The 11,601-nt window shown below is 34.4% G+C and overlaps 1 long non-coding RNA gene across 1 annotated transcript in view; it reads left to right on the forward strand.

Annotated features, from left to right (window-relative positions):
- Window positions 1-11,153, forward strand: part of LOC143386361 (uncharacterized) — a 49,147-nt gene extending 37,994 nt beyond the window's left edge. Inside the window, exons 6-7 of the long non-coding RNA XR_013089572.1 lie at window positions 254-333; window positions 11,035-11,153. This is a non-coding gene — a long non-coding RNA (uncharacterized LOC143386361). The remainder of the gene's footprint in view (window positions 1-253; window positions 334-11,034) is intronic.
- The last annotated feature ends 448 nt before the right edge of the window (window positions 11,154-11,601 follow it).

Here is an 11,601-nt window from a genome sequence, read left to right on the forward strand (position 1 = left end):
CTGGGATTTGCCCTCACTGCAATAAATCAGAAGTGACGTGGCTGATATGATCTCGCAGGTTGTACTCAGCCCAGAGCCTGGGCTTGAATCTGCTCTTCTAAGGACCAGAAAAGAAGAGCACTGATTGATTTCTTTCATGCTGACTTAAATACTGGAAAGTAATAACCTTGAGCAAAATAGATTCTTAGTTCTGCACAGAACCTCACAATGCTCTTGCTAAACGTTACTCATGTCAATGTAATCTTCCTTGCAGCTGGCTGAAGAGCTTCAGAACAAGCCATTAAACAGTGAGATCAGAGAGCTGTTGAAACTACTGCCAAACCCAATGTGAAGGTGAGGACATGTTACTCCTGAAATAAATACCTTCTGAAAGGGCCACTTTCTGAGTCTTCAGATGAATTGTGTTTCAGGCATGAATTTTCAACTGAATGTATTTTCAAATAGTACACAGTATTTTATTAGCCCGAATCCTAGTAAGGTGAAAGAATTATAATGTTGTGACAAGTACTACCCATTACTTTAACTGGGAAACTCAGTATTTAAGTTGGCTTAAGATAGTGCAGCTTCAAGTTCGTTTTCCTTTACAGTGAAATTAAGAATACAAAATACAGAACCACAATGATTTTGTTTAGGTTCATTTAACTTGGCCAGTTAATGATTACTTTAATATATTTGACAAATATCTCTATTTTTCTGTAGGATTATTTTGGCACTCTTCTTTCCCCCTTCCACTGCCCCATTTTCTATCCTTATACTAATTCATGTTTCAAAATATCATGCCATTTTATAGAATAGAGCAGTTGTCCAGTGTCAAATATGTCTTAAAATATTGATAGACTTCAATTCTGTCTTGCCTGCTTCCTCAGAGTTTATTATTTATTCACTTATTTATTTATTTTCTGAATGTGATTGGTTTGGAGAAGGCATTTCACAATTGTCTTGCTCTTATTCTAAGGTTATCAGTACATAAAATTCTATAATGCATACATTGAGAATTTGAAACTACTGCAACTGTGTGTAAAATGGTTTCCATGAGTCACAATTACATATGAATTTTATAATTGCATAATTAAAATGATCAGTTGTCTTATGATGAATACTGATAAGGATAGATAGAGTGTTGAATGAAAACTTATGTTCAGGTACAAAAACTTATTTTTGCCTTCTTGGAGAAATATCCCTTTGAAATTGTGCTGTATTTGCTTTTAAAATTTATATTTTTAAAAAGTTTTTGAAATCAGGGCTGAGGTTGTAGCTCAGTGGTAGAGTGCTTGCCTAGCATGTGTAAGGCACTGGGTTGTATTCTCAGCACCACATATAAATTAATAAGTAAAGGTCCATCAACAACCAAAAATTTTTTTTTAAAGTTATTGAAATGAAGTATAAAATGGGCCATAGTATCTAATCCTTATAAGTACATGAATGTATTGAAGTCAGAAGTAAATGGACTATGAATAATAATGTGAGGGTAATTAATTTCTAAAGGTTTAGGAGTCTAATTAAATTTTATTTCTAAAAGAACAAAGATCAAATTAGAACAGAAAAGTTGCTTAATATTAAAAAGAAAGGGTGCCACATGGTTAAGCACTCCAAGAAGGAGATTTGTGGAGACCACTGTCAAGATTTCTTTAAATCTTGAGATTTAAAGCTCTGTTTAGTATCAACCGTATGTAAAAAGTTAGTATCACCAGAGCAGGGTGAGGTGAGTTATGAGAAGCTTGTCAAATCCCTCTCTGAGATTATTAACTTGGTTCAACGACATTAGAAACTAAAGAGGAATGTTTCAGATTTTTTTAAAAGTGACTTTGGTATTCTACTCAACATTGTTTGAAATGGAATGGCTAAAAATAGATTATACAAGAGGTAGATTGGCATTTGGTTTAAAAAGGAGATATGACTTAGATGGTATTATGAAGATCCCATTTGATAAAATTTAATAATTGGTTAAATTTAATTGTATGGAATGTATTTTATATGGATTATGTTGTTTATTTTTTCATATTTAACAGTGCGACAATAGAATGGATGAGAGGTCAGCGTAAAAGATGTATATTAAATATGAGTAAAAAGCAGATGATATTTCAGACACATAATGTTTCAGTTGGCAATGACAATCCGTGATTAGCCAGTGTTGGGGAGGACATATCTTTCTTCCATTTTTCACCTAACATATTATACAGCTTTCCTTGAAGTCATTTGTATTAACTGCCATCATTTTGAATGTCACCTATAAGAAATTCTTTAAAAAGCTCAGCCCTAAAATACATGTTGGACATTTTTCAGAATAAAATCAGTCAATTCTTTTGGTCCTAGGAATTAAATTAAAATATTTGCTTTATTTTCCCTCTTTTAAAACAACAGCAAAGTACGGTAGAATATGTTATCTATTCACGGGCTATTAGTTGAACTGACAGTTGAAATATGAATTATGTAATTCTGGTATGTTAATTTGAGTGTTGTCTGTCATTTTTAGCAGATAAAAAATTATTTACTGTTTAGATGATTATTCTATTTTAAATATTTTATTCATAGTAACTGAAAGAAAACCTGACATATGCTTACCAAGTAATTTCACCTTTTTTTAAATATTCTTATTTGTAGATGGACACAATACCTTTATTTTATTTATTTATTTTTATGTAGTATTGAGGATTGAACCCAGTACCTCACACATGCAAGGCAAGCACTCCACCACCGAGTCCCTAGCCCCAGCCCTAATATGACTTTTTTTAAAACACTCAGGTATAAACAACCAAATATGCAGCCACTATAGAAAAATAATATGTGTATTCCTCAGATTTGCTAATAACTCTTTTCAAAAAGCTTTAGAACTTTTCTTTGGTGATTTGTAAATGTTGCTAGAAATAGATATTTTTTTCAGATATTTATTCAATGCCTACTGTGTGCCAGGCCCTCTGGAGATACGACTTGTAGTAAATAGATTAATGAAGGCATAGGAGAAATATTGGGTTGAAAAAAAGGGAAAACAAATGAAATGATGTGAAACATATAGGAATGGTGCTAATCCAAACTTTGGTTGAGGAAAACTATAGAGGAAGGCCTGAAGGTTGAATACGGGGTAACCAGAACAGAACAGGGGCATGTGGAATGGGTCGTCGGCAGAGTGTGAAGAATAAAGGTTTTAGGGCAAATGCATAGTATGTGAAGTCTCTTAAAGTTCAGCATGACTGGACAGTAGCCTGTGAGAGAGGACAGGGCAAGGGTTTGGAGCAGGAAGTCAAGCCTTTTGAGTTGGGCTTGTCCCACAGAATCTGGCTTATGCTTGTAGTTAAGGATTATTATTAATAGGCCTTCTTTTACTTTCAGTTGCTTCCTTATTTATGTTTTATTATATGACCACCCTAATTTTGAACATGGTAAGTTTGGATTTCATCCAAAGTGTAGTGAAGAGTCATGAAAGGTCTTAAATAGGACAGTGACATAATCACTCCATACGTAGAATATGGAACAGTTTTGAGGGATGAAGGGTGGGTGGAATGAAATACTGTAATCAAGGAAGGTCAGTTGGGAGTCTGTGGAAATAATGGAAGAGGAATATGATTGTGGCCCTGATGAAGGAAATGGGGGACAGGTCATTTTGAGGGATAACATTAGTACATGATATTTGGGGGAGGAAATAGAAAAGAAAAATCCCCACTAGAATGGATTCCAAATAGGATAAAGCCTGAAGTATAAAAAAAATTGGACCATGTGCTGGGCATGGTGGCACATGCCTGTAATCCCAGTGGCTTGGGAGGCTGAAACAGCAGGATCAGGGTTCAAAGCCAGCCTCAGCAATGGCGAGGCACTAAGCAACTCAATGAGACCCTGTCTCTAAATAAAATACAAAATAGGACTGGGGACGTGGCTCAGTAGTTGAGTGCCCCTGAGTTCAATCCCCAGCACCCCTTCCCACCCCCGGCCAAAAAAAAAAAAAAAAAAAAAATGGACCATGAGATATTAGGTCAATGGTAGAGCTCTTGCCCAGCATGTATGAGACCCTAGGTTTCAGCCCCAGTACTGCAAAAAGAAGAAATTTGCAACAAAACAACAACAACAACAAAAAGATTATTTGATCATGGGATAGAGAAGTGTTCACAAGAATAGAGACAGACAGACACAGACAGAAACACATACACATGCTCATACCCATAGGAGTTTTTTAAAATCTCTGAATGAGTTTAGAATGAGTACTTTATATAAATGATTTATGATTTTTGTCCTTAGTAAAATGTGAAACTTTAATTTTATCTTTTAAAAGTTTTCTTGATAAAGACAAAAGCAAACATATATTCTTTTTTGATGATACATAATTGTGTTTTTAATTCAAACTGTGGACAAAGTTCAGAAGCCACATTTCTCATTGCTTTTAATGAAGATTAATAACTCTTACTCACTGTTTTTTCTGTGAATTATATGTTCATATACCTTTGGGGAATAACTGTCCTTAGCTGGCTGAATTACCTTTCCATTTTTTCCTAAATATCAATATTAAATGTACATTTTCCAACATAAATGTGATCATAGAATATGCTACTTAACTGTGGGTTTGTTTGGTTTTAACATTTGGGTATTTTGTGAACTACTCTTGGGATGAATATAATTATCTGCTTAATTTATCACTTATAAGTGGGTCTTTCTGTCATTTCTGTTTTTCTATTATTTAAAAAACACTATGATGTACATTTTTTGTATATTACAGAATTTTTTATTTTGGTACCAGGGACTGAACTTGGGGCCATTCAACACTGAGCCACATCCCCAGCCCTATTTTGTACTTTATTTAGAGTCAGGGTCTCACTAAGTTGCTTAGTGCCTTGCTATTTCTGAGGCTGGCTTTGAACTATTGATCCTCCTGCCTCACCCTCCTGAGCTGCTGGGATTATAGGTGTGTGCCACTGCACCTGGCTATATTACAGAATTTTATGGAATGTTGAATAAAAATATATTTTTTATCATATCAGTAAATTGTTGTACATTCATATTTAAAAATTTGGGTGGTTATTGCTAGCTTGTTCGTTTTTGGAAGGGGGTACTAGGGATTGAACTCAGGGGAATGCAACCACTGAGCCACATACCCAGCCCCATTTTGTATTTTATTTAGAAACAGGGTCTCACTGAGTTGCTAAGCACCTCGTCTGCCACACGACCAGCATTCTAGCTTCATACTAGAGGTTCCAAACATAGAAGTTAACTAGTGAGCTCAAAATAAAGACACATAAACTCAATTTACCTTTTTCTTGCCCAGCTCAGAGACAGCCCTTCCTGGCTCCTGCCTCGATCCACCTGGCGGTAGCGAGGTTTACACAAAAGACCAGCAGGAAAGAGAGGAAGAAGCACGCCAGAGAGTGGGCTTTTATGGGGGAACAAAAAATTCAGGGGAAAATTCCATCCAGTGAAGGTCAAGGGAGACAGCATTCCAAAGTCAGGGTCAGTGATTGGTTTCCAGGTCAATGGTCAGCCACACCCCCACAGGGACAAGCCCCCCCACCTGGAAAGGGTGGGGAAAGCTCTGACTCAGCTGGTCTGAGCGCCTCACACCCAGTCAGGGAGGTATCTCGGTCACGTGCGAGAACGGCTTCCCACAACCTCGCCTATGCTAACCATGGGATTTTCTAATGTAATACTCAGATATTTTTTAAAAATCCACTCTGATGCAAGAGTTGTGGTATTATCATTTTATGCATTGTGTTTAGGTTTTACAGTTTGGTTCTGACACTTTTGAAAAAGAAATTGTAGTCAGGAGTGGTGCTGGGCCAATCTGTGCAAGACCCCATGTCTTAAAAGAATTAGAAAAGAGGGGTTGGGGTGGTGGCTCAGTGGTAGAGCTTTTGTGTAGCATGGGTGAGGCATTGGGTTCAAGTCTCAGCACTGCATATAAATAAATAAATGTCCATTGACAACTAAAAATTATTTTAAAAAAGAATTAGAAAAGAAATCAAAAATATTTTCATGGTTTTCTTGAGTGATGCAATGCTTATAAGTAGCATCGAAAACATTAATACAGTCCCTTAGTACTAATACCATCTGGGAAGAAAACTTTTTGATAGTTCTTTCAGATTCTTGTGTTGTCATTAATCTGATTTTCAACCTCTTCTAGAGTTGTTTTAATTTTTCCTAGAAAACTTAACACTCTTTTTATAGATTTTTAGATTTATTAGTGGTACTCTGCATTTTTTCCTACTTGATTCATATCTGAAGTTCTATCTCATTTCCCAATACTACCAATGTACATATTTTCTTTTATCTTTTTTTTTACTGTGCATAGCAAAAACTGTTTGCCTAATCTCTCAAAATAACTGACTATTTAACATCAATTCTGTTTCTCAGTTTTTTCTTCTTTTACCTTCCTTTGATTTCTATTGGTTTGTCTTCCCCTCCAGCTTCTTCAGCTGAGTACTTGGCCTGTTTATTCACACTGTTGAATTATAGAAGCATATATAAATTTTACATGTTTTATATGGCATATAAAAGCCTTATATAAATTAAATATATATGTAACATATAAGCATTACATAAGCTATATTAAAAGCATAAATGTTAGATAAAAACAATATAAAATCATAAAAGCTGAGTTTGATTTTTGAATTTGATAAGTTTCCATGGTTATTGTTTATGTCCTATTGGTATTGATGTTAAAAATTTCTCAATAGTCTCTAGCAAATATTGATAAGTTTACTATCCTGACTTGTTTAAATTTTCTGGATTTGTTTGGGTTTTCTTCTTGATGTTTTAACTGTATGTTTACTTCTAGTGTGATCAGTATTAATCACAGTATTCAACCTGTTTTATGTAAAATCTGTCAAAGACATTTTTTGTTTGATCTTTTTTTGTAAATGTAACTATATGAAAGTAATCTTTACATAAACATGGTCCTATACAAGTTTATACACAAAGTTGCATATAACTCTCTTTTGAGTATTAGGAACAATGAAGCTCAAAAATTTGCACTCAGAAACTAACTAAACTGGACATTTAACATGTTTGTGCGTGTTGTGTTTTAGGGGTATTCTGTGTTCTGTAGTCAACAAAGAATGCAAGTCTGTTTTTCTTATGGCTGTACCAGAGAGATGATCTTGTTTGTTTATAGCACATAGCTTGGAACATAGGGGATTCCCAGTAAATTGAAATCAATGGAAATTATTAAACATTTGGAATTTTTATTCCATTATAATCTTTTACATCTCTTATATCTTCATATAAGATAATTCAGCATATTCATATACCTATTAAGGTTTTCATTCATGTTCTTTAATTCATAATAATATAAAGTCATGATTCTATTCATTTCACTTTTTCATAATCACTTGCTTTGAAGGGTTGCCAATACTTGTCTCATATAGCCTGTTGCTCTTAAGTCTTTAACAGAGAAAATGATTTGCCAGTCCATAAAAATAGTCTCAGCTGAGAAGATTTTTAAAGATGATACCAACATAAATTATCAATTAACACATCCAAAAATAAATTATTTTTATAAGTCAAAAGTATCTACAAAGTCCTATTGTTTCGATCTTTAAAGTCTAGGAAAAACAATAAGACATAAAAGAAATGACAGATGGGGAGAAAAGGAAAAGTTAATGAGTAGCCAGATGCTTCCTGCATTAATGGAGCAATTTTGGTCTATACAGAAATTTTGTTTCTAGGAAAATCATTGTCACTCACTAACAACTAGGAACCACTTTTAGCCATCAAATTGCTGCAGTAAAGGCAAATTAACTGGTATGAGTCATCATCCAGGGGCTCATTTGGATAAAATAGTGAAGTGACACTATCTTGAAAACATGGTATTATAATTTAGGAAGTCAGGGAGAATTTGGTAGGATAAAATAAATTTTTTTTGTAATTTTTTAGCTTTCGAAAGCATTCACTTATCAGAAATTACTCATTGCTAGAGCATGCAGGATGGATGAGGCTTCATTAAAGCATGCTAAAGGAAAAAGTTAAGCTTCCTTCTGGAGGGATAAATCAGTGTTCCTTATCCTTATGAGCTGGATACTCAATTCTGTGAACCTGACAGATACTTAGAACTTAGAGTTGACTCCAGGGGGTCTGAGGCACTGAAAGCTTGGAGCCAGATGAGTTACAAGGCCTAGTGTTCAATTTCCTGCAGATCCTTCTGAGCAACAGGTAAACCCATCAGTTGTGATTGGTGGTTATGGCATATGGAAACACAATTTTCATTTAAGTTGCCTTTTGACAGGAAAAATCTATATATTGAAAAATAAAATCATCATAGTTAAAACAGGAAAATGGAATACAAAATGACTTTTAGTTGTCCATAGTAAAAATGTTGCTAAACAACAGTATTTGTAAAGCAGACCTATTACAAATAATAAACTTGAAGTCCATAAAGTTATTCTGGAATCCAGATATCTCCTTAATTTTGGCTAGTGAGAAAAGATGTGTACAGCTGGTACTCTTAATATTGCATATACTATTGCAAAAATGAAAATTGCTTTACTTACAAATATTTTCATTAGCTATTTGTATTGTTCTTACTACATGCCAGGTAAAAGATATTTTTGCTGGGTATGGAATCCTAGGTTAAAAATATTTTTCAAGTATTTTGAGATAATAAGATATTACTCTATTGTCTTGTGGCTCATATTATTTATTATGAGAAGTATGCTTTCCTTTTTGATAATCATTCTTTCATATGTTATATACCACGACCTCCACCTTGCCACCTTTGGGCGATTTGAATAATTTTCTCACTGTGTTTAAGCAATTTGATCTTATGTTTCTTTTGCTTTGGTACTTTGATCTTGACTATGTGGGGTTTTTTTTTCCAATATCAAATTTGGACAATTTTCTGCCATATTTCTTGAAATATTTTTCATCACTCTACCTTTCTTTGGAAGTGCCAATTACTATAGTAAGTCACTCAGAGTTGTCCCACAGCTCGCTAATATTCCTTCCATCATTTTAAAACATTTCTTCTCTTTTGTGTTTCTTTTTGGATATATTGTATTAATTTGCCTATTAGTTTACTTTTTCAGTATCTAACTTACCGTAATCTCATTTAGTGTAATTTTTCTATTTCATACATTACATTTTTCATCTCTAGATGTTTGCTTTGAATCTTTTTTTAACCATATTTCATATCTCCTGTTTCAGTCTCACAGGTATTTGAACATTTAGAATATAACTATTATAACAACTTAATTTCCTTATCTACTGTCTATTTACTTGTGTAATTTCAGGGTTTGATTTTATCTAGTTCTGATACCTGTGTAATTTGGGGGCTTGCTTCTATTGCTTTATTTTTTTCCCTTCATTATAAGTAATATTTTCTGATTTCTTTGGATAGCTGGCAACTTTTGATTGAATTTCAATCATTGTGGGTTTTCTCTCATGAAGCTGGGTAATTTTGTGTTTCTGTAAATAAAAATCTCAAGAGTTTTTCTGTTAAATAGTGAAGTTATTTGGAAACATTTTGATCCTTCAGAGGCTTGTGTTTAAGCTTTGCTAGATGACACCATAGCAACACTTAATCTTGGGCCTATTTTTAACTGTTGAAGTCTATGTGACAACTCTTCTCAATGTGTTGTGTTTTTCCCTCTCTCAGGTGAGAAGAACTTCTCCTGCTTCAGGGATCGTTCCTTGTAGTTCAGAATGTATTACTCTGTTATTACTCTGTTTACTATTGCTATAATAAAATACTTAAATCTGCGTGCTTATTTTAAAAAATAGGGTTAGTTAGTTTACAGTTTTGGAAGGTGAAAATCCAAGATTGGGCAGTTCCATTGTTTGGGCCTCTTGGAGTTTGTAAAGGACTCCTTGGGCTTCATTAAAACAGGTAGATAAACAAGAAGGGAACAGGTCATGTGTAGAAGAGGCCAGGTGCCTGGGTGGTCTTGAATTTAACAATCCACTCTCAAGAGCTAACTTCTCTTTTGAGAATAATCTGTTCCCATAATGATACCCACTTTGACCTAATTCCCTCCCAGTAGGCACTAACTCTTAAAGGTTCTACTACCACTTAATAGTGCTTTGGAAGGTAGACCTCTAGTACATGAGCCTTTGGGGTACAAACCACATATCCAAACTATAGCAGAAGAGTTTTTCAACCTTGGCACTGTTTTGACATTTTTGGCTGGATAATTGTTTTGGGGGTAAGAGGATTGTTCTTTGTGCTGGTATTTAGGAGCATCCCTTGCCTCTGTGCACTAGATGGCAGTAGCAACCCCAAAATTGTGACAATCAAAAATGCCTCCAAACATTGCCAAATGTTCCCTGGAGAGTGAAATCACTTTCCCTTAAGAATCATGTATTTAATTCTTTCTGGTAGTATTTATTAAATTAACACACAATTTTACATATTTATGGGCTACAGCGAGATACAATGATCAAATGGATAATTAGCATGTCCATCACCTTAAACATTATCATTTCTTTGTGTTGGTAATATTGAAAATTCTCTTTTTTAGTTATTTTGAAATACTCAGCACTTTATTTTCGATTGCATTCACCCTGCTGCATTATAGAACATTAAAACTTAATCCTCCTATATATATTTTTGTATCCATTAACCAACCCTCCTCTTCCCAGCTTTTAGTAATCACTGTCCTGCCCACTGCTTCTATGAAGTCAGCTTTTTTAGTTTCCACATATTATTGAAAACATGAAATGTTGGTCTTTCTGTGCCTTGCTTATTTAACACATAATGTCCTCCTCACCTGTTGCTCCAAATGACAAAATTTCATTCATTTTTGTAGTACATGAGCCTATATTTCATTATGTATAGATATCACTTATTCAATGGTGGACACGTAGATTGATTCTATACCTTGATTTTTGTTAATATTGCTATAATAAACAGAACATACATGACCCTGGAGATAGAGGTGCAGCTAGGTCGCACTGCCAGCTTCAGGTTCTGCTTACCATCCTGTTTATAAAAGACCCCTTTCAAGAAGTTGATTTGCTACCACCAGGCCAAAATCAAAACACTATTTCTGTTTTCTTTACAGTTTGAAGTGTTTGCCCTTTTGTGTTTGATTAATTGTTTTTACCAACTTTTGAATTCTACAGGCTTTACTCTCTGTACATGATGCTGTGGCTCAGAAGAATTATGATCCTGTACTGCCTCCTATGCCTGATGATATTGACGATGAGGAAGACTCTGTAAAAATAATTCGTCTAGTGAAGAATAGAGAACCACTGGTGAGTTTGGCCTAAGTTGTGCAGTGCACTTTTATATTTCTTTACTTTAAAAAGTTGGTGATGCTATCTTCCAACTCATTGTCAATTTGATTGCATGTTTCAGGCTAAGTAACTATTTAAAAACAAAAAAAATTAGCTTCTAATACCTCCATATAGAAAAACATTCCTTCAACTTAAATGAAGAAATTTAAAAAGTATTTTTTGGGTTTTCATTTTAAAAAAAGTATTAAGATTTTAAATGTCATTTTCAAATGAAAATATGAAATCAACTAAACTAGTCCAAACTAAAAGGTAGCAAGTGATAGGTGCAAAGGAGATGTGGGCAGACTTGGGGACCCACATGCCATTGTCTCTTCCATGTACATTCCATTGGTCAAGGTGAGTCAGTGGTCCAGTTCAGGATGCAGTGGGGTAGAGAAGTAAAGGACACCCGTC

Source organism: Callospermophilus lateralis, unplaced genomic scaffold, assembly GCF_048772815.1.
Source record: "Callospermophilus lateralis isolate mCalLat2 unplaced genomic scaffold, mCalLat2.hap1 Scaffold_109, whole genome shotgun sequence".
In the NCBI taxonomy this organism is placed as follows: Eukaryota; Metazoa; Chordata; class Mammalia; order Rodentia; family Sciuridae; genus Callospermophilus; species Callospermophilus lateralis.